The sequence below is a fragment of the Muntiacus reevesi genome, chromosome 15 (genome assembly GCF_963930625.1).
Source record: "Muntiacus reevesi chromosome 15, mMunRee1.1, whole genome shotgun sequence".
Lineage (NCBI taxonomy): Eukaryota > Metazoa > Chordata > Mammalia > Artiodactyla > Cervidae > Muntiacus > Muntiacus reevesi.
Window position 1 is genome coordinate 21,663,598 of NC_089263.1, and position 20,902 is coordinate 21,684,499.

Below are 20,902 nucleotides of genomic sequence, written 5' to 3' on the forward strand. Positions count from 1 at the left end.
CCCCACCACCATTTAAAAGTAACTATCTAGAGGGAACTTCCCTAGTGGTCCAGTGGTTAAGACTCCGGGCTTTCAGCACAGGGGGTCCAGGTTTGATCCCTGGTCAAGCAACTAGATCCCACATGACATGAGGTGCAGTAAAAAAAAAAAAAAAAAAAAAAAAAAACTATCAGGAAAGTGGGCTTCCCAGGTGGTGCTAGTGGTAGAGAACCTGTCTACCAATGGAGGAGACATAAGAGACCCAGGTTTGATCCGGGTCAGAAAATCCCCGGGAGAAGGAAATAGCAACCCACTCCAGTTTTCTTGCCTGAAGAATCTCAAGGACAGAAGGGCCTTGTGGGCTACAGTCCAGAGAGTCACACAGAGCCAGATACGGCTGAAGTGACTTAGCACACACACACATCAAGAAAGTAACTTAGAGAGGGTAAGAAACTTGTCCATGTTCATGTAATAGGGAAGAATAAATCTAATTCCTTGGAAGAAAAGCTATGACAAATCTAGACAGCATATTAAAAAGCAGAGACAGTGCTCACTTCGGCAGCACATATACTAAAATTGGAACGATACAGAGAAGATTAGCATGGCCTCTGTGCAAGGATGACACGCAAATTCGTGAAGTGTTCCATATTTTGGGGGGAACACATATAAATACATGGCTGATTCATGTCAATGTATGGCAAAAACCACTACAATACTGTAAAGTAATTAGCCTCCAACTAATAAAAATAAATGACAAACAAACAAACAAATAAATAAAAAGCAGAGACATTGCTTTGCCAACAAAAGTCAGTGTAGTCAAAGCTATGGTTTTTCCTGTAGTCATGTATGGATGTGAGAGTTGGACCATAAAGAAGGTTGAATGCCAAAGAATTGATGCTTTTGAACTGTGGTGTTGGAGAAGACCCTTGAGAGTCCCTTGGACTGCAAGGAGATCAAACCAGTCAATCTTAAAGGAAATATAGGGGAACCATGTGTTGCTGCTTTCTCAGAAATGTCTCCTGGAATTTAATCTTACTCTTTCTCTCTTCCTTGCTTGCTCTTTCCCCTGCCCTTAAGTCAGAAGTTCTGGCTGACATGTCAGCATTAGCTATACTGTTCTGCATGGAGAACAAACTTTCTTATCTTCAAAGACCTTTCTTTACAACTCTCATGTGATTACCTTCAGAGTTTCAGGAGGATCCTTAATCCCAGAGTTCTGATCTCTATCTTGCTTTACTGCTCTTAGTTAAAGATTGACTGAGCAAGTTTCACTTTCATGGATTTGGGACTTCCCTGCTGGCTCAGTGGGTAAAGAATCTGCCTGCAATGAGGGAGACTCAGGTTTGATCCCTGGGTCGAGAAGATCCCCTGAAGAAGGGAATGGCAACCCACTCCAGTATTCTTGCCTGGAGAATCCCATGTACAGAAAGCCTGGTGGGATACAGTCAGTGGGATCACAGAGTCCAACATGACTGAGTGAGTAACATACATACATACAGCGTTTTCTCGGGGAGTTGCTCTTCTGCAACTCCCCCTGCACTGTCTCTCATTATCCTGTGTGTTTGTGAGAATTATTCAGTGCGAAACCATCACAGAAATCAATCCTGAGTGTTCATTGGAAGGTCTGATACTGAAGCTGAAGCGCCAATAATGGCCACCTGATGTGAAGAGCCAACTCATTAGAAAAGACCCTGATGCTGGGAAAGATTGAGGGCAGGAGGAGAAGGGGATGACAGAGGAGGAGGAGATGGTTGGATGGCATCACTGACTCGATGGACATGAGTTTGAGTAAGCTCCGGGAGATGGTGATGGACAGGGAAGCCTGGCATGCTGCAGTCCATGGGGTCGCAGAGAGTCAGACAGGACTGAGCAACTGTACAACAACAATAAAATCTAACTCCATATTAGATTTGTTTCTTTCACTTTGACTTTTGAATTCATCCCCAAGTCCAGGACTTTTCAATAATCTCACCACATAAACCTACATTTAAAAAAAAATAATTAACACAAGAAATTACTTGCACGCAGTAAGGTGCCTCATTCTGGGATGGAGCAGGGGGAGGTGGAGCCAGGCTTTTTTATCTAGTTGTGTGGCTGGCAGTGCATTTATTGAAGACAGCCATCTTCAAAGTGTGTGCCTTGGCAGCCAAGCTTAAGTCAGTCACTTGGATTACAAAAACAAAAAGAAAACCCAGCTGTCAAGGTTGCACTACACTCCCTTCTCCTTTAGTTCCCTCCTGGCCGCCCCCACCCCCCCACTCCACTGCCTGCTCTCATTTTTGTTTGTTTCATCATGACAATGAAACTGTTCACAAAAATACCAGTGACTTCCTCAGTGCTAGGCATAACTGACACGCAACACTTTAGCCTGCTTAACACTTCTCAGCATTTGACTTTGTCCGCATTCTTGAAGGTACCAGCTAGTTTGAGAAATCTCAAGAATAGTTCTTCTGTAGCAGAGGATGGAGACTCAACTGCTCTAGAAGGCTAAAAGTTTCAGGGAAGCAGGCTCTCTGTCACTATGAGGAAGAAAACACACAAATATAAATGTTCAGAAAAGACTCTGTGACAGTTTGTTCACGTCCAAGAGAGATTTTGTTTTTCTAAATGTTTGTGTTATTATCATTATCATCATGCTGTTGGCATCACATGGAAGAGATGAAAAGCGGGTGGAAATTGAGAGTATCATTGCTACTCTTTGGAAAAAGAAGATTGATGAGATGGCAGGAAGATTGGCTGGTAGGAAATAGCAGTGCCATTTCAAAGCAAAATCTAACCATCTTCATGACCAGAGAGAGGAGAAAAACTTGAGGACCCCTCTTGAGATGTCATTTTCTCTCTGTTTTCTTAGGGGAAAAAAAATATCTTACTGATTCAATCAGAGAAATCAAAGACCTGCCTATACAACTTGCCTATTTTAGTTATTTTAGAATCAAAATACTTTTCTTTGGTAAGTAAAGGTGGAGAAGTTATGGAAAGGAACCTGATTCTAACTACAAACTGAATAGATGGAAGAGTGGGAATAAAAACAAATTAAAACAATATTGCAATGGACTTTCAACTTTCATTTAAAAAATATATGATGATGTTTTTCAACTTTTTACATTCAACATATCAGTATATCGTGACAAAATGAAAAATCAATTTCTGCTGTGTATATTTTAGACGTTTACCTAAAATGATTTGAACTCACCAACCTAAAAGCCCAGATGAATGTATTAAACTGCTTATTGTATTTTTTATGAATTAAAACTTTATTTTATATTATGTTATAGACAGGACACAGTTCTGTTTGGTGACATTTGGCGTAGAAAATTGAACTGAACAGTGGTCTAATTAGAACAGTATGGGTTTAATTAGCCCTTAGTCCCAATGACAGACTTGGTCAGTTGCCAGATATTTATACTTTCTTTTCACTTGATTCTTGCTGAAATATTGCCTCTAGTAGGGCTGCTTACTGTGCTATAAATAGATGACTTGGTAAGAACCCAGAAACCCACTGATGGGTGAGATGTGGGTGAAAATCATTGGAAAACCTCCTCCTTGTTAGGAGTCATTATTTCTTCATTTCACATTTGAAGGTCCTTTCTACAGATCCTGCTCTTGTTTTTTGTTTTTTTGGTTGGATGAAGTAACTTGGCCTAAAGGCTTAAGGAAATCTGTGTAATATCTAGTGGAGTCCCTTGCTTCAGTTTATTAGATGTCAGGGTTTCCTGCATAAACTCTCCTGGCCTCTAACGTAGAACTCACCTATGAAGTCCTGTCTGACTTGAGCTTTTCTGTATGTCAACAGGATGTGGTTTTGTTTGTTTGCTTGCCTGTTTTTGATTAAAATATTAAAGTGTTGGCTTTACAAAAGAACTTTACAAAATGCAGAGACACAAATACAAAAGAAGTAAAATAGCTCAGTATCCTTCCACCTAGAGGTAGTGGCTGTTAACATTTTAATTAACCTCTGATTCCCTTCCTAGGCATGGACACACTTACCTGTATTAAATGTGGTAAGGCTTACCTTTTTCTCTAATTATTGCCTTTTATCCCCAAATTTTTAAAAAAAATTTCAAAATCTATAGAAATTCGGAGAAAACTAACATCCATTCTGACTTCATCACCACCTGATTTCATCAAATTGAATGTTTTGTCATGTTTGTGTCAGATTATTTTATGGGAGGGGTAGGAGGAGAATAAAATGTTCCCTTGGTATTTCTTTTGTGTGTTTCCCTAACAGCCTTCACTCCTTGTCCTGTTCCCTCCATCCTTAGAGGCACTTTGGTGGGTTTTCTTCCAGCCCATATGCTTGTGCTTTTACTACTGCATTTTCGTGCGGGTATTCACATTTTTTGGTGTTGTTTAGTCACTAAGTCATGTCTGACTCTTTGCAACTGCATGGACTGTAGCCTGCCAGGCTCTGTCCATGGGATTTCCCAGGCAAGACTATTGGAGTGAGTAGCTATTTCCTTCTCTAGGGCATGTTCCTGAGCCAGGGATAGAACCTGCCTCTCTTATGTCTCCTGCATTGGCAGGCAGATTCTTTACCACTGGTGCCACCTGGGAAGCCTGGATATTCACATACTTACCCCTTTATCTACAGGTGAGATAGAAAATGCTATGTGTGTTTCTATTTTAATGTAGTTAAATCTGTCAGTCTTTTCCTTTAAGATTTCTACCTTGGTTGATGTATCTAGGACAATCTTTGTTGCATCAAGTCTGTGTGACTTTTAATCTGTAACTTTTTTACTATTTTACAGTGGTCAAACAATTCCATTAGAAAAATTATTTCCAGAAGATACGTCTTTTCTGTGGTTAAAAAAAAAAACCACAAATGGGCATTTACAAGATATATGATTTTCTAACTTGACTTTATCATACTTCAGCAACCTCTTCATATCTAGAAGGCCTAGATACAGCGTGAGTTTCCTTTTGCAAGGTTGAGTGAAAAGTTGAGAGCAGCTTTTTCATATTATAGACATAGGCTTTCTATAAATGGACAGTAAGTCTTTCCAAAGGGCGATGGGCAGTTCCTATTGGCTGCATGTGGTAAGTTATCCCACCATTTCTATTAATATCTTTCAACGTCAAGGTCTTGGTAGAACCACCACCAACTGCCGAACCGTTAATTTCTACCCGTCGCCCACTGCGGCTCTGCTCACCTTCCCAGCCGTTAAGGTCTCCGTCAGTCTCCACGCGTGAGCGGTCACCTCAGGTACCTGATCCGCGCGGGTCCAAGGCGTCCACACCCACCCGCGAGGGCCTCGCAGACGCTTGGCCTAAGCCCTGCAGCCTTGGGCCAAGAAACCCAGTGGTTGGTCAGCGAGATCCGGGCGCTGAGCGGCCGCCGCCATTAGGCTGCAGAGGTGAGGGTGAGGGTGAGGTTTGCTGCGGCTTCCACTGCGTGGCGGTGGTGAGAGCTCTGAGGCCCCGCAAGACAGCCCAAGCTGTCCGAGTGAGTGCGCCCCCAATTCACCTCCCACCGGGGGTCCCGGCAGGGGACCCCCGGTTCGTCCGCCCGCAGGAGGTCCCGGCCCGGGGGCCCCTAATTCACCGGCAGGAGGCCAGAGGACCTGGAGGGCGCCGGGTTGAAGGCCGCCATCCGCTTCTCACCGCGCTATTCTTGAATTGCAAAGATTATAGACATGTAGAACAGATCAGTAATGGCCTGATATTAAAGAAGTGGGGGTGGGTGGAAAGGAGATACAACTGTAAAAGGCAACTGGAGGGATCCTTGTGATAGAAGTGTTCTGTATTGACTGAATTAATGTCAACCATACCACAGTTTAAAAATTGGTGGAGAAAGGATGAACATTTAATACATGGGGTTCAAATATGATTATTAATATCCAAAGGGAAAATATTAGAAAATGTCAATCCACTCAAGAATAAATTCCAGGTGGATTAAAATCTACTTATGAAAAGTAAATCTTAAAGCATTTAGAAAAAGAATATACAGAATATCTGTATGATCTCTGGGTGATGTTTGTGTCCTTAACTAAGATACAAAGGGCATAAGTTACAAAGGAAAATATAAATTCAAGCAGGTTAAGCAAACACCTTTGTATCATACAAATGTATACTATGGGGACTTACTCTGACCGTCCAGTGGTTAAGACACTGCACTTCAACTGCAGGGGTCGGGGTTTGATCTCTCGTGGGGGAACTAGGATCCTGCATGCATGCCCTGTGGTGTCAGCAAAAAAAAAAAAAAAAAGAAAGAAAAGCATAGAGTGGGAGAAAATCTTAATAATAAATATAACCAATAAGGAATTAGTGTATGAGATATTGAAATACAATAAAACAAAAGCAAAGTGAACTAATAGAAGAATGGGAAAACGGTATGAACAGGAAATTCACAGAAGGGAAACCTGCATAGTCTAAAACATGAAAATATTAATTTCACTAACAAAAATGCAAAAAATACAAAAATATTTCACATTCTTCAGAGTGGGAAATTTTTAGTTTAAAAATGCCAAATATTGGCCTTGATGTGTAAAAACAAGAACTTTTCTACACTGCTAAAGGGAATGAAAATTGGTATTCCACCTTAAAAGGACAGTTTGTCATTATCTGGTACTAGTGAAGCTCTCAATGTCCACAACAGAGCAGTCTTACTAGAGTACGCAGAAAATGAGTGCAAATGTACCCTTGGTTGTAGTTGTTCAGTCACTCAGTTGAGTCCGACTCTTTGCAACTCCATGGACTGTGGCCTACCAAGCTCCTCTGTCCATGGATTTCCCAGTTTAGAATGCTGGAGTGGGTTGCCATTTCCTTTGGGGATATTCCTGACACGGAGATTGAACCCATGTCTCCTGCATTACAAGTCTATTCTTTAACACTGAGCCACCAAGGAATCCTGGAGTTGTAGTACTGTAGGAGACAGTATAAGATTGCTCATTGCAGAACCAACGTAAATCTTCATAGGCTTTTAAGAAAATTGATCAATAAAAAAATGAAAAGAATTGATGAATCAGGCTATATTTATAAATTGGTTTACTCTGGAGTCATAAGATTGAATGGGTTAAAATTGCATCTATCAACATGGATTTTCAGAAACATAGTGTTGAGACAAAAAAATCAAGCTGTGAAAGGTTAGGCAAACTATGATACTGTTTACTTTGTTACTTCTCACCATGGGGAGGGAGGCCGGGAATAGGATTAAGGAGGTTTGGCAGGGGGCTTCCACCATGTTTGTAATGACACATTTCTTAAATCTGAAGAAAACTTTTGAGAAATGATGAAGCTTACTGGTGTGTTCAAGAGTTTGCATTGTCCTCCTGACCTTTTTTGGATCCAAAATATTTCACAGTAAAGTAATTGTAGGGACCCCAAAACAGGTCTGTCATAAATATTGCTACTGTATTTAGAGTCACCATTCCTGAAGTAGTTCCCCCGCTTTTTTAAAGTATTTATACAGTATTATTTAGTCTGTTTTGTCCATATCTTAGCCTATATTTTAAAATTTACTTTTGGGCCCAAGAATCTCCAAATTTTTTCTTGCTCCCTGAGCTCATCTAATTTGAAAACATATTTGAAGATAGGGAAGATTCTATACCAAATATAAGAAAAAAAATTAAATGAGAGTGTAGTGTGTTCTGAGGTATTTATAGGAAAACAAGTGTGTGGTGGAGGCGATCTGTGTTCTCAGCTTAGCTCCTGATACAAGGTCAGGCCTGTGATATACCCTCTCTTTCCATGATTCTGATAAGAAACAGGGGCAGTAACGTTTTTTCCTTTGCATAAAAATTAGATTATTTCAGAGGAAAGGCATCAAGATCATTAATAATTCTCTCATCCCTGCTCCCCATCTTTTAGGCAGCCCCAGGCCTTACGTACCCACTCCCGTATTGAGATGTTTCACTGTAACTTGGGAAGTACTCTGAGATTATTAGGAAGGAAATCTACTTCCTCTGGAAAGTTTATCAGATCTCCTTATCCTTGAACAGCCTTGAAAGTGAAAGTTGCTTAGTTGTGTCCAATTCTTTGCGACCCCATGGACTGTATAGTCCATGGAATTCTCCAGGCCCAACGGAGGGATCGAACCCGGGTCTCCTGCATTGAACAGCCTTAGAGACTCATTGAAAGTGAAGTCGCTTAGTTGTGTCCGACTCTGCAACCCCATGGACTGTAGCCTCACATGCTCCTTCATCCATGAGATTTTCCAGGCAAGAGTACTGGAGTGGGTTGCCATTTCCTTCTCCAGAGGATCTTCCTCACCCAGGGATCAAACCCCGGTCTCCTGTGTTGTAAGCAGATATTTTACCATCTGAGCCACCAGGGAAGTCCTATCAAATCTTCATAAATACTGAGCTTTTCTGGTCAACTTTTCTTGGAAGAGGTATGTGGAGGGGGAGTTACAAAAAACCAAGGAGAAAGCTATTCCAAAACTTTAGAAACCTTTTCAGTGCCTTCTCTTTTTATCGGTATGCTCCTTTAAATTCATGATTTAGGAGAGGGCATGAGCATGGCTATTTTGCTCATATATTTCTTTGTGGATAAAGTTATTTCAGAATTTGATTACATTTAAATCCACTCTTAGTTCTTTTGCACCGTGGACCATAGACCAGCCAGGATGTCTCTTTCGCTTGCAGAAATTTGCAGTTTGATATTCTAGTCAAGTGCCAGCCATGGGAAAGACAAATTTAAGTTAACTATTTTAAAAGATTAATATATTTCTTTTCTGCAAAACATGCTTCTCAGTTTTTAAGACACTAGTATTTGAGTCAATATATCAACAAATGAATGCAATAAATTATAAACTCTAGGGAAAAATTGTTAGTGTATTCTCATGTGGAATCAACATGTTTTTTATATATTTATAGAATTTATGGCTTCAAAAATCTTCAATTTCAGGGTATTATGAATGTTGTAATAGAAAATATATAATTATGAAATTATGTTCTTGAATTTTCATATACTACTGATAATCATTAGCTCTTGCAAATAATAATTAGAATGGAATTAAAAACTTGTAAGTCATATTTCTGTAGCTCAGCTGCTTTGAGCCAAAATAATTATTTCCACAATAAGCTGGCAGGTTCCTGCTTGGAGAATTAGAACTTCAGTGTCCTTAGCTTTAAAATAACTTGTGTTTCATTTCATGAATGCTTCGTAAAGTGGCCATTCATTTTTGTGCTAAATTGTAAGCAAAGCATGCCACATCAATAGAGGCTAGTCAGTGGGTTCAATGTGTGTTAGGCTGGACAAAGTGAAGTAGGACATGAAAAATGTCTGCCAGATGCTTGGGTTAAAAAACCCTTACTACTGACTTATTAAGGGAACTGAGAGATAACCTTCCTGTATCCTTATATCCACATCCTAGTACATGATAGGTTTACCATAAAAACTCATTGGAGAAGGAATGTGTCCAAAATGGTACTTTATATTTTGAGAATTCATGAAATAAAATGCTTTTCTTTTTCATATCACTTTGCTGTAGTTGTAGTGGGACTTTTAGTAGAGATATATTTACATTTTAGGTTTAGATTTTCAAGCCCAACACTCAAGATGCAAGTTAGTGCCTCACAGTAAGGATATAGCAGATGGCATTGGGGTATAGACCCTGACCAGTGGTTATGAGACATAACCATAGCTACCCGTCAGCAAATATATATTTTCCTTTTAGTGTTAAATTTTTCAATATTAGTTTTGTTTTTCATTTAAATTGTTAAAATGAAACAATTACTAAAAATGCATCTGAAAAATTATTTCTGAAGTTCTAACACACTTAAAAAAAAATATATTTAAGTTTCCACAGTTTTTGTGTTCCCGTGTTTAACTCAAATACAGTCTTAAACCATGTTTTTGTAATTTGCCTGCCTTTTGAAATTAGAATCAAAAGCTTTTTAGGGTTATAAGTCAGCATGATACAAGAAGATTTTGGTCATCACTTCCCTAATCAGTTAGTTGCTTTCTGCAGTTGGGGCTTTTCCAAAAAAAAGCAGAGTACTTCAGATTACCCTTTCACTTTTTCTGTAATTTATTTTCCTCCTTTATCCACACATAATAAGCACAGTGAAATAAGTCATGTAAATAGATGTCCTTTTCCACTGGCAAGGCTGTTGTTTCCCATGAGAATGGAGCTGTATCCTTTGGACCAAGAGAGAGAGTTCTCCACCCTCATCAGTTTCCCCTGCCAGACTCCCAGTTTGGTGCTTCTAGAATGTTTAAAATTTAATGTAGCCTGGCTGGGAGGTTAATAAATTTTAATTTATACCTTTGATGAGTCACAAAGATGGAGCTATACAGTGTTTGAAAATACTAAGCCTGGGTCAGTCTATTGTGATAATATGGAAAGATGTTCTCAGTGAACAGTCAATAGAACTGTATACCTGGATACTTGGTTCTATAAGTCCCATGTAAGCTTATCATTAAACTTGCCACATCAATTTGGAGCTGTATCTTTGTATCTTAAAACTAATTTGCATTCATTTCTGTATCACCAGCACTCAGCCCTGTGGCTAGTACATACTCAAGTAGTTTTGATTAAATGAATGATTGTATAACTCAAAATAAAATATATCCTAATTCATTGTTTAAAAATTAGAACAGACATTAATACTCAGGAGTGCCACACTAGTTTAACTTGTTGCTAGTTTAATTTGAACTAGTTCAATTTGTTGCCTCCATGTACCTCAAGGACAACTAAATCTTATCATTGTTGAATTCTGCTATTTGAACCTTAAATTGGTGATTCTCAACCAGTATGAGGTCTGTAACTCTAATGTCATGGGTTTAGTTTTATAACATTCATCTTCATAATGTGTAAGGGAATGAATGCATGTGTAAAATTTTAATATAAATATTTGTATATATTTTATATATTTATATTTTATATACTATATTACACATATATTTATATTGTATATTTATATTTATATGTTTTATTTATATAAATGTATATATTCAAATATAAATTAAATACAAAAAATTTTAAAAATAAAAAGAGAAAACTAATTGGATACCTAGTCTGTATTTCAGTTAAGAAATGTAACTATCATTTAGGTCATGCTTTTGGAGGCAGCCAATGCTGGTTCACTTCACTCCAAAAAGTCTTTCTTCGCTTCTATTTTCTAACTCCCATTAGGGATTGCACCTCCCAGAAAATAGTTATGAAGAGACTAGGATATAAACTGCAGTTGGAACAGAAAGTAAGGTGAGGATAGTTTGAGATGGAGATGGAGAAGGGTAAGTTCATGAAGGAGTACAAAGGAAGAAAAAGTGTATCAAAGTTGTTCCCTAGTGACCTCAAGGTTAGGATTCCAGGCTTTCAAGTTCACTGCTGTGACCCAGGTTCAGTCCCTGGTCAGGGAACTGAGATCCCTCAAGCTGCACAGTGTGGCCAAAAACAAAAAAATGTATCAGATAATAAAATACAAGATAACCACTACTGCTGTTGCTAAGCTGCTTCAGTCCTGTCCAGCTCTTTGCAACCCTATGGACTGTAGCCTGCCAGACTCTTATGTCCATGGGATTGTCCAGTCAAGAATACTGGAGTGGACTGCCATGAAGAAAAGCAGTCATGTGGAGGGATATCTGTAGGAAATTTCTTGGAAGTATAAGAAAAGGTCAAATGAATGAGATATGAATTAGAAAAATAATCATAGGTCAATAAATAATAGTAGCAGAGAAAAGGAACTCTAAAGAGTTACAGATATTCTTGGAACGAGAGCAGTAATCAAAATTATAATCTGAGAATAATATACAGTGCTGAAAATAAAGACCTTGAGTATCCAGTCAAAAAGGCCAACCATTTTAATCAAAATAGATGAAAATAAACAACTATTAACAGGTACACCCTGACTGCAGTTTTTACTTCAAGTGCTAACAAAGCAAAACCCTATAGGTTTCCATGCAGAAAAATAAAATACATGTTAAAAAGTATAAAACTCAGACTTCTCTTCTGCAAATTTAAATGTCAAAGGTCAGTGATGCATGTCTACAGTTTTGAAGGGAAAGGATCATGAAAAAAAAGTAATGTATCTTGCCGCGTTGCCTTTCCTCTGTGAAGTACAAAGGTCAGTAATGTGGGAGACATTTACCCTTCTTGAAGAAACAACCAATCAAATAATACTTAGCCAACCAAGAATTAAAAATGCATGCATGAAAAAGTCGCAAGATGAAAAGACTGATATTCATTATCCATTTCTAGATATGTATCCTAAATTTGAACAAAAATAAAAGCATAAAGATGTTTAGCAAAAAGTTATTATGTAAAGTAAGGAGACTCAGCAATCCCTCTTCTGAGTATTTACCCAAGAGAATTGAAAAGTTGTGTTCACACAAAACCCATATGTGAACGTTTATGGCATTTGTGTTTATAATTGCTAAAAGCTGGAAACAACCCAAACATCCAGCTGGTGAATAGGTAAATAAACTGTGATACACACAGTGGAATACTGTTCAGCAATTAAGGAATGAACTATGGGTACACACATCAACATGAATGGATTTCACATGTATTATTTTAAGTGACAGGAGTCAGTCTCAAAAGACTATGTACTGTATGATTCCATTTACAGGAGAAGGCAAAATTAATGGGCACAGAAAACAAGTCAGTGGTTGCCAAGGGCTGATGGTGGAGAGAAGTTGGATACAAGGGGCAACCAGAGGGCATTTATGGGATGATGGATCTGTTCCACATGTTGAGTGTGGTAGTGCTTACACAACTGTATGGATTTGTTAAATCTCATGGAATTGAGCACCCCCCAAAATTTTACTGTATGTAAAATTTTAAAGTAGAGAAAATGAAGAGACAGCACAGATGCCCACAAAAGGTAATGTCTGTGTATTGTGTGTGTGTATTAGTTGCTTAGTCATGCCCAACTCTTTGCAATCCCATGGACTGTAGCCTGCCAGGCTCCTCTGTCCATGGGATTCTCCAGGCAAAAATACTGGAGTCTGTTGCCATTTCCTACTCCAGGGGATCTTCCCCACCCAGGGGTCAAACCTGGGTCTCCTGCATTGCAGGCAGATTCTTTACTCTCTGAGCCACCAGGGAAGCCCAGTGTCTGTACAACAATGTGAACATACTTACAGTCTTGCATAGTATACTTAAAATTGGTTAGGATGGCAAATTTTATGTGATATGTATTTTACCACAGTTTAAGAAAATTCAAAACTGTAAGACAGATATTATATATTTATAATGGATTATTGGGAAGTCATTAAGCAATTTTTCCCAAGGAATTATTAATAAAATGGGAATGTGGTTATAATTTTAGGTTAAACTGAATACAAAGTTGAATGGGCTATAAATAAATCTGTAAATCATGGCAGAAACACTGGAAGAGGAAATGCTAAAATATTAAAGGTAAAGGTCTTGATGATGGGATTTTTAAATGATAGATTTTCCTCCTTTATACTTCTTGGCACATTATTAGTTTTCACTTATTCTTTTTGTCAGTTCAGTTCAGTCTCTCAGTCGTGTCTAACTCTTTGTGACCCCATGGACTGCAGCACACCAGGCTTTCCTGTCCATCAGCAACTCCAGAGCTTGCTCAAACTCATGTCCATCAAGTCGGTGATGCCAAAAAAAAAAAAAAAATAGTCGGTGATGCCATCCAATCATCTCATCCTCTGTTGTCCCCTTCTCCTCCCACCTTCAGTCTTTCCCAGCATCAGGGTCTTTTCCATTGAGTCAGTTCTTTGCATCAGATGGCCAAAGTATTGGAGTTTCAGCTTCAGCATCAGTCCTTCCAATGAATATTTAGGACTGATTTCCTTCAGGATTGACTGGTTGGATCTCCTTGCAGTCCAAGGGACTCTCAAGAGTCTTCTCCAGCACCATAGCTCAAAAGCATCAGTTCTTCAGCACTCAGCCTTCTTTATGGTTCAACTCTCACTTGCATACATGACTACTGGAAAAACCATGGCTTTGACTAGACAGACCTTTTTTGGCAAAGTGATGTCTCTGCTTTTTAATATGCTGTATAGGTTTGTCATAGCTTTTCTTCCAAGGAGTAAACGTCTTTTAATTTCGTGGCCACAGTCACCATCTGCAGTGATTTTGGAGCACCCTAAATTAAAGTCTGTCACTGTTTCCATTGTTTCCCCATCTGTTCGCCATGAAGTGATGGGACTGGATGCCATGATCTTAGTTTTCTGAATGTTAAGTTTTAAGCCAACTTTTTCACTGTCCTCTTTCAGTTTCATCAAGAGGCTGTTTAATTGTTCTTCACTTTCTGCCATAAGGGTAGTGTCATCTGCATGTCTGAGGTTATTGATATTTCTCCCAAATAACTTGATTGCAACTTGTGCTTCATCCAGCCTGGCATTTCTCATGATATACTCAGCATATAAGGTCCTTCCTAGCTGCTTTCTGTTAATTAAACATAGCTGATTTTGTAAAGCTTGATTGGTTTGGGGAGGGTTTAAGATGTTCAAGAGTCAGACAGCTAGCACTTGAAGTTCCTGGAGCATGCTTAGGATGGTAAGTGAGCCTGATGCAGGGGAAGTTATTTTTACCCTGCTCTCTTATACCCTCTGGTTTGGATTTCAAAGAATCAGATATTGAGAAAATTGGCCATGGTTGAGAAAAGTAGAGGTGAGATAATTTTATTACTGATAATCTTCTCTATGGCTAGATGGAAGACAAGGCCCCTATTCCAAGAGAAAAATGTCATCCAATTTTAATCCTCTTTAATTTGATTCTTTCTTCCATAGGTGTGACCTTGGTTAAGGGTTAATTTTGCTAAAACAAAGAAAACTGTGAACATAATGTAAGATTTTAGATTGATTCACAATAAAGTAATACAACTAATTCCAGGGGAAAGTTTATTAATTATATTTTATTTATTCCCTACCTACATTCAAAAAGGATTTGAGGTACTTTATGAAGGCTCAATCATGGTGATTGCAGCCATGAAATTAAAAGACGCTTACTCCTTGGAAGGAAAGTTATGACCAATCTAGATAGCATATTAAAAAGCAGAGACATTACTTCGCCAACAAACGTCCGTCTAGTCAAGGCTATGGTTTTTCCAGTGATCATGTATGGCTGTGAGAGTTGGACTGTGAAGAAAGCTGAGTGCCAAAAAATTGATGCTTTTGAACTATGGTGTTGGAGAATACTCTTGAGAGTCCATTGGACTGCAAGGAGATCCAACCAGTCCATCCTAAAGGAGATCAGTCCTGGGTGTTCATTGGGAGGACTGATGCTGAAGCTGAAACTCCAATACTTTGGCCACCTCATGCAAAGAGTTGACTCATTGGAAAAGACCTGATGCTGGGAGGGATTGGGGGCAGGAGGAGAAGGGGCCGACAGAGGATGAGATGGCTGGATGGCATCACTGATTCGATGGACATGAGTGAGTAAACTCCGGGAGTTGATGATGGACAGGGAGGCCTGGTGTGCTGTGATTCATGGGGTCTCAAAGAGCTGGACACAACTGAGTGACTGAACTGAACTGAACTGATGAAGGCCCAAAGCATAAACACAGTAAAATGCAAAAATTAAGTAGGAAAAGGGGATAAATAAAAGAAATTATATTTAAAAATTCTGGCTGGTAATCTGTTAATAACTATTTGCAGAAAAATAAAGTTTGAGTTCTACCTTACCCCATAGATCAAAATTAATTCCAAATGGAATAAAGAGTTACACTTAATCACTAAACTATAAAAGAACTAGAAAAATATATTTAAGCATTTATCTGTTTTCAGGTCAGGGTGTGAAAAGCGTATCTCATTAGTAAAGAAAGCTTAAAAGGAACTGACTACATAAAAATGTAATACTTCTTGACTTCACAAAGCACCAAAAAAAAAATTAAATGGGAAAAATATTTCCAGTACAGATGACAAAGAATTGATAACTTCATTATGAAATGTATGAAATGTAATAGCTTTACATGTTAAAATAATAAAAGCACAAACATTCCAATAAACAAATGAAGGGCAGAAAACAAGAAAAATTTGAAGACTTAATGCAAAAAAGCAAAGTACATGGAAAGATATTAAATGTAAGTAAGAAAGAAATGCAAATTAAAGCATTGAAATTAAAAAAACTGAAACTCTATTTAACACTTATGATTAGAAAAAATTTTAGAAAATTATATCCAAACTGAGAAGAGGTACTGTGAAAAGGGAACTTAGGTTGCCTGATGATAATAATAAGACCTTCCTGGAGGGCAATGAGGCAATATGTTGAAAAATCTCATGAAATACACCCTTTTTCTCAGAAATTTTATTTCCAGAGATTTGTCCTTGGGAGATAAAACATATATTCAAAGATATATGTATAAGAATCTTTGTTATTTATTCTTTTTTTAAATAGAAACTATTCTCAGAGTTTTTACAGTGAGCATTTATTTCTTTTACAATACGAAAAAAATTTTACCTTTCTGTATCTGTTTCCTTTAATCAGGAAGTGAATTCATTCCCATTAATTGGGAAGTCTGTGCTCAGTTTTGAAGAATAAAGTGATGTTTTTGTCATTCAGTATCTTGCTTTGGAACTATCTGATGAGATTGGTTAATAATTAAAGAAGAAGAGCTTTGAGTTATCAAGTCTTGTACAGTTTTTACTATTAGTATGAGAGCTCCTTGGGTGTGTTTATTTGCTTTTGTTGTAGACAGGATTTGAAAAAGCTCTGTTATCTCTTTATGTTCTAGAGCCAGTGCCAGGCAGGCACTGAGTACCAGTAAAGAAAGAGTGATGGCTGGAGGCCTGAGAGCCAGAGAGGAAAGAGGATGAGCTAGACAAAAACAGTGAAACAAACACAAGTTCCCACATCAGTGCAGTGATTTGGGGCCAGCGAAAATAATGGCTAATAATCATTTACATTGAAATGGCTCCTGAGAGAATGGATGATGATTAATATTTCCTATGAAGACCTTAGGTCACCTGGAAAACTCAAAAAACATCCCATTTCCCCTTGTTTCAAAAAGAAGGAGGTTGTGTAATGTGTTTGAAAATTAATATTCAATATGGTTGAAATAGAGCAGAACTTGGCATTTATATAGGGTAAGCTTTAATTATCTGGAAAAAACTACCTGAGTGGAAAAATAATCAGAATAAATGAGGTGATCCCCTCCGTGATCAGAGAGGTACCAATGGATTTCCACAGTGAAGATTCTGTTTTGAAGTTAAAAAAAAAAAAAATCAAAGGAATGAAGTGACTTTCGGAGAAAAGCAGGTGGGGTCTGCTCTCATGGGACTTGGGGAAACTTACTCAGCCTTGTGCTGGCCCAGCTCACCTTGCGATGTACCTATGGCTCTTTTTCTCTGCCTCAGGACTGCCCTCTGGATGCGGAAGACTTTCGAGTCCAGCAGTGTTCAGCCTACAATGATGTTCAGTACCAGGGATGTTATTATGAATGGCTTCCACAGTACAGTGACCCTGCCACCCACTGCACACTCAGGTGTCAGGCACAGGGACAAAACTCTGTCCTGGATGGGACTCGGTGCACCACTGACTCCTTGGACATGTGTATCAGTGGCATCTGCCAGGTAAGCCACACCTGCTTCCTGGACCCCTGGCTCCAGCCGGTACTGCGACCACTGTCAGTAAAGATAACCTTTCTCTTCTGTACTTCTGTTCATGCAGATGAAATATTGTCTTTGAGAATTTTAATGTAAAATGTATTTTAAGGAGTATTACTTACCTGAAGATTATGTTTTACTTATTTAAAATACCATGATCAGAGAGGTAACAGTAGAATTCCACAATGAAGATTCTGTTTCGAAGTTAAAAAAAAGGCAAAGGAATGAAGTGACATCTGGAGAGAGGCAAGTGGGGTCTGCTCTCATGGGACTCAGGGGAACTTGTTCAGCCTTGTGCTGGTCCAGTTCACCTCGCAATGTGCCTGTGGCCCTTTTTCTCTGCCTCAGGACTACCCTGTGGATGCAGAGGACTTCCAAGCTCAGCAGTGTTCAGCCTACAATGATGTCCATATTGTATAAAGTCTAAAGATTGTAATGTACGACTTGTGGATTTGTCTAGATCAGTGGTTTTCCAACTTGAAAGTACATCAGAATCACCTGAGGGACTTGTTAAAAGCAGTGTTGTGGGCCCCAATTCCAGAGCTTCTGACCCAAAAGTTCTGGGAGAGGGTCTCAAAATTTGCTTTCTAGCAAGTTCCAAGGATATGCTGCTGATGCTAGCCCAGGGAACCCCTTTGAGAACCACTGGTTTATTGGTATTGATAGGTTCTCTGAATTCTCTTGTCAAATTCATCATTTGAGGCCTGTGGGAACAATGACTTACTTACTAGGTAATTAGTATGAATGTACTCCAGTAAGCTTTTCAGAGTGGACTTTGCAGAGCTGTGATGAATGTGGCTGAGGTATAACCCCCTGCAGCTTGTAATGGGGGTGAGAACTCAGGCAGCTATGACAGGTTGCTGAGACAATGTGGGGATTGTAGGGAAAAGATTGAATTCTACTCCATTCCTTTGATCACTGGAAAAAATTATAAACATAGTGAATACTTACTCTTCCATCTACCCTATTATGTTCATAACAAAAACAGCAATAACAGTAGCAAATGACCCTAAACCATCTACTAAGTGTCAGATGCTGCCAGGCACCTCTGACTTCATATGCTTAGAGGAACTGTGGTCTTGTTCATCAGATGAGCTTCTCTTTCCTGCATCCCTACATCTAGAAAACAACCTCCAGTTGCTCACCACAAAACCTTGGAGTCATTCTTTTAAAAAAAAAACAAAAAACTTTTATTGGAGTATAGTTGATTTACAATGTTGTGTTAGTTTCTGCTGGACAGCAAAGTGAATCAGTCATACATGTACATATATCCCCTCTTTTTTGGATTTCCTTCCCATTTACATCACACATAGCAAGCGTTGAGTAGGGTTTCCTGTGCTAGACAGTAGGTTCTCATTCGTTATCTATTTTATACATGGTAGTACATATGTGTCAGTATCAATTTCCCAATTCACCCCACCCCCTTTTCCCCATTTGGTGTCCATATGTTTGTTCTCTATGTCTCTGTCTCTGTTTTGCAAATAGGCTCATCTGTACCATTTTAAAAATAATTCTTGATTCTTCTCTTTCAATCTACACATCTAATCCATTGTTGAGTCAATTCTACCCTCAAAAAAACATAGTTGGAGCTTGTCTTATGAACTACTGTGACATTCTTTATCTTTTTAACTTGTGCATTTCAACTCACTGCCATACTCCAGTACTCCCACAATGTCTGTCCCCATCAAAGGTCCTCGGTTAAAAACTGGTTGAATAAATGAGTCTTATCTACTTGCAAATACAAAGATAGTTCATATCCCTTGGTCTCTCTTTTATTTCTGTCTCAACCTCCAATCTTGAATTTTCTGGTTCAAGTTTGATGTCCATTCTGGGAGATTACACAAATTCCTCCAATACACCATGGGAATTCCTCCAGTCCTCACCCTTTCTCAAATGAACTAGTATTGTTCTTCCCAGATCCACCTGTTATTCAGACTGCTATTTCTGTTCATTTTCAGTTTATGACACCACAACATTCTCAGTGTCACCTTCCTGAATTCATGTTGTGGTCACCGAGTGTATTTACTTACATGTCCTCTATCCTGGTACTTCTATCAAATTTCTCACATTTCACTTTTCTTCCCCCTCCCACTTTCACCTTTTTACCCCAAAACTAGACTAACCAATCTCCTTTGGTGGCCTAACCAATCGCTCTTCCTTTCTCTTCTACTCTTAAACCATCTTATTTGATGTTTACTGTTGACTAATCTTCCCAAAGGTCGGAGTTTGACTTTATTCTTTTATTGTATATGCTGTCAGTGATTTCCCTTTATAACTACCAGTTAACTTTTGGGCTCTTCCACAAAATAATAATAGCTATTTTTGGTCAGTGAAATTATGCTTTTTAGTTTTCCAAGTTTTTTACTGAATTGTTGATTCACTAAAAACAATTTAGTCTGGGCTAAAGAGGAGCAATGCAATCCAGGTAATGTTTGGACACTGAGGCTTTGAAGACTTGAGTAAAAGTTAACATAAACCAAAATGAGGAAGAGAATACCAGGAAGAAGAATGGAGTTTGTAAAGAGATGTGACAGTAGGTGTGTTTAAGCATCTTTGACTCATTCTGTAGAGCTGAGGTGAAAAAATACCTGTGGGGCAATGCTAGGTGTTGAGGCTGCAGACGTAGGTGGAAATCAGTCATGAACTGATTCTCAAAGTTGTAAGGGGAGTCAGTGAAGAATTTTTTAAGAAATAGCTCAGTCGGAATTATCTCTGGGAAGGTCATTCAAGTGGCAGTGTGGCAGATTATCTGGGGAAGATGGGGTCAGAGTAGATAATAATAGGTTAAGTTGGGATAACAAGAAGGCTTCCCAGGTGGCTCAGTGGTAAAAAATCCGCCTGTCAGTACAGGAGACCTGGGTTCGATCCCTGGGTCAGGAAGATCCCCTGGAGTAGGAAATGGCAATCCATTCCAGTATTCTTGCCTGTGAAATGCCATGGACAGAGGAACCTTGTGGGCTACAGTCCATGGGGTCACAAAGAGTTGGACACGGCTGAGCAACTGAGCAGGTGCACCGGATAAAGGTGATTTTCAATGCTGAATTAGTCCCTCTAGAATGTGTGCTTCCTGGGACTTCCCTGGAGGTTCAGGGGTCAAGACTCCATGCTTTCAATGCAGAGGGCAGGGCGCAGGTTTGGTCCTTGGTTGGGGAACTAGGATCCAAAAGGAAAAAAAAATAAGGTAGAATGTATGCTTCCTAACATGTTTTTGTTAGTCTGTTGGACAAGCGGATTTTGGGGGCAGGTGGTACCTTGCTGGAAGCTGAGTGCTCTTCTGGCAAGGCCATTCAGATCAAAAAAATTGTATGCACTTCTTCAGAAGTGACTCACATGCTTCTCAGTTGAATTCAGTATCTTTCTTCTGCGGGATAGTGTTCACATAAATTCCCTTTCCTGTACAGTGTGGCTGTGGCCATCCACAGTTGTCAGAATGGGAGAAAGTAAACTGTGTGAT

At 39.0% G+C, this 20,902-nt stretch overlaps 1 non-coding gene across 1 annotated transcript; it reads left to right on the forward strand.

Moving 5' to 3' along the window:
• The first annotated feature begins 525 nt into the window (after positions 1-525).
• On the forward strand, positions 526-632 carry LOC136147732 (U6 spliceosomal RNA). Its single transcript, XR_010659378.1, has one exon. It is a non-coding gene; the product is annotated as a U6 spliceosomal RNA (small nuclear RNA).
• Positions 633-20,902: the final 20,270 nt, after the last annotated feature.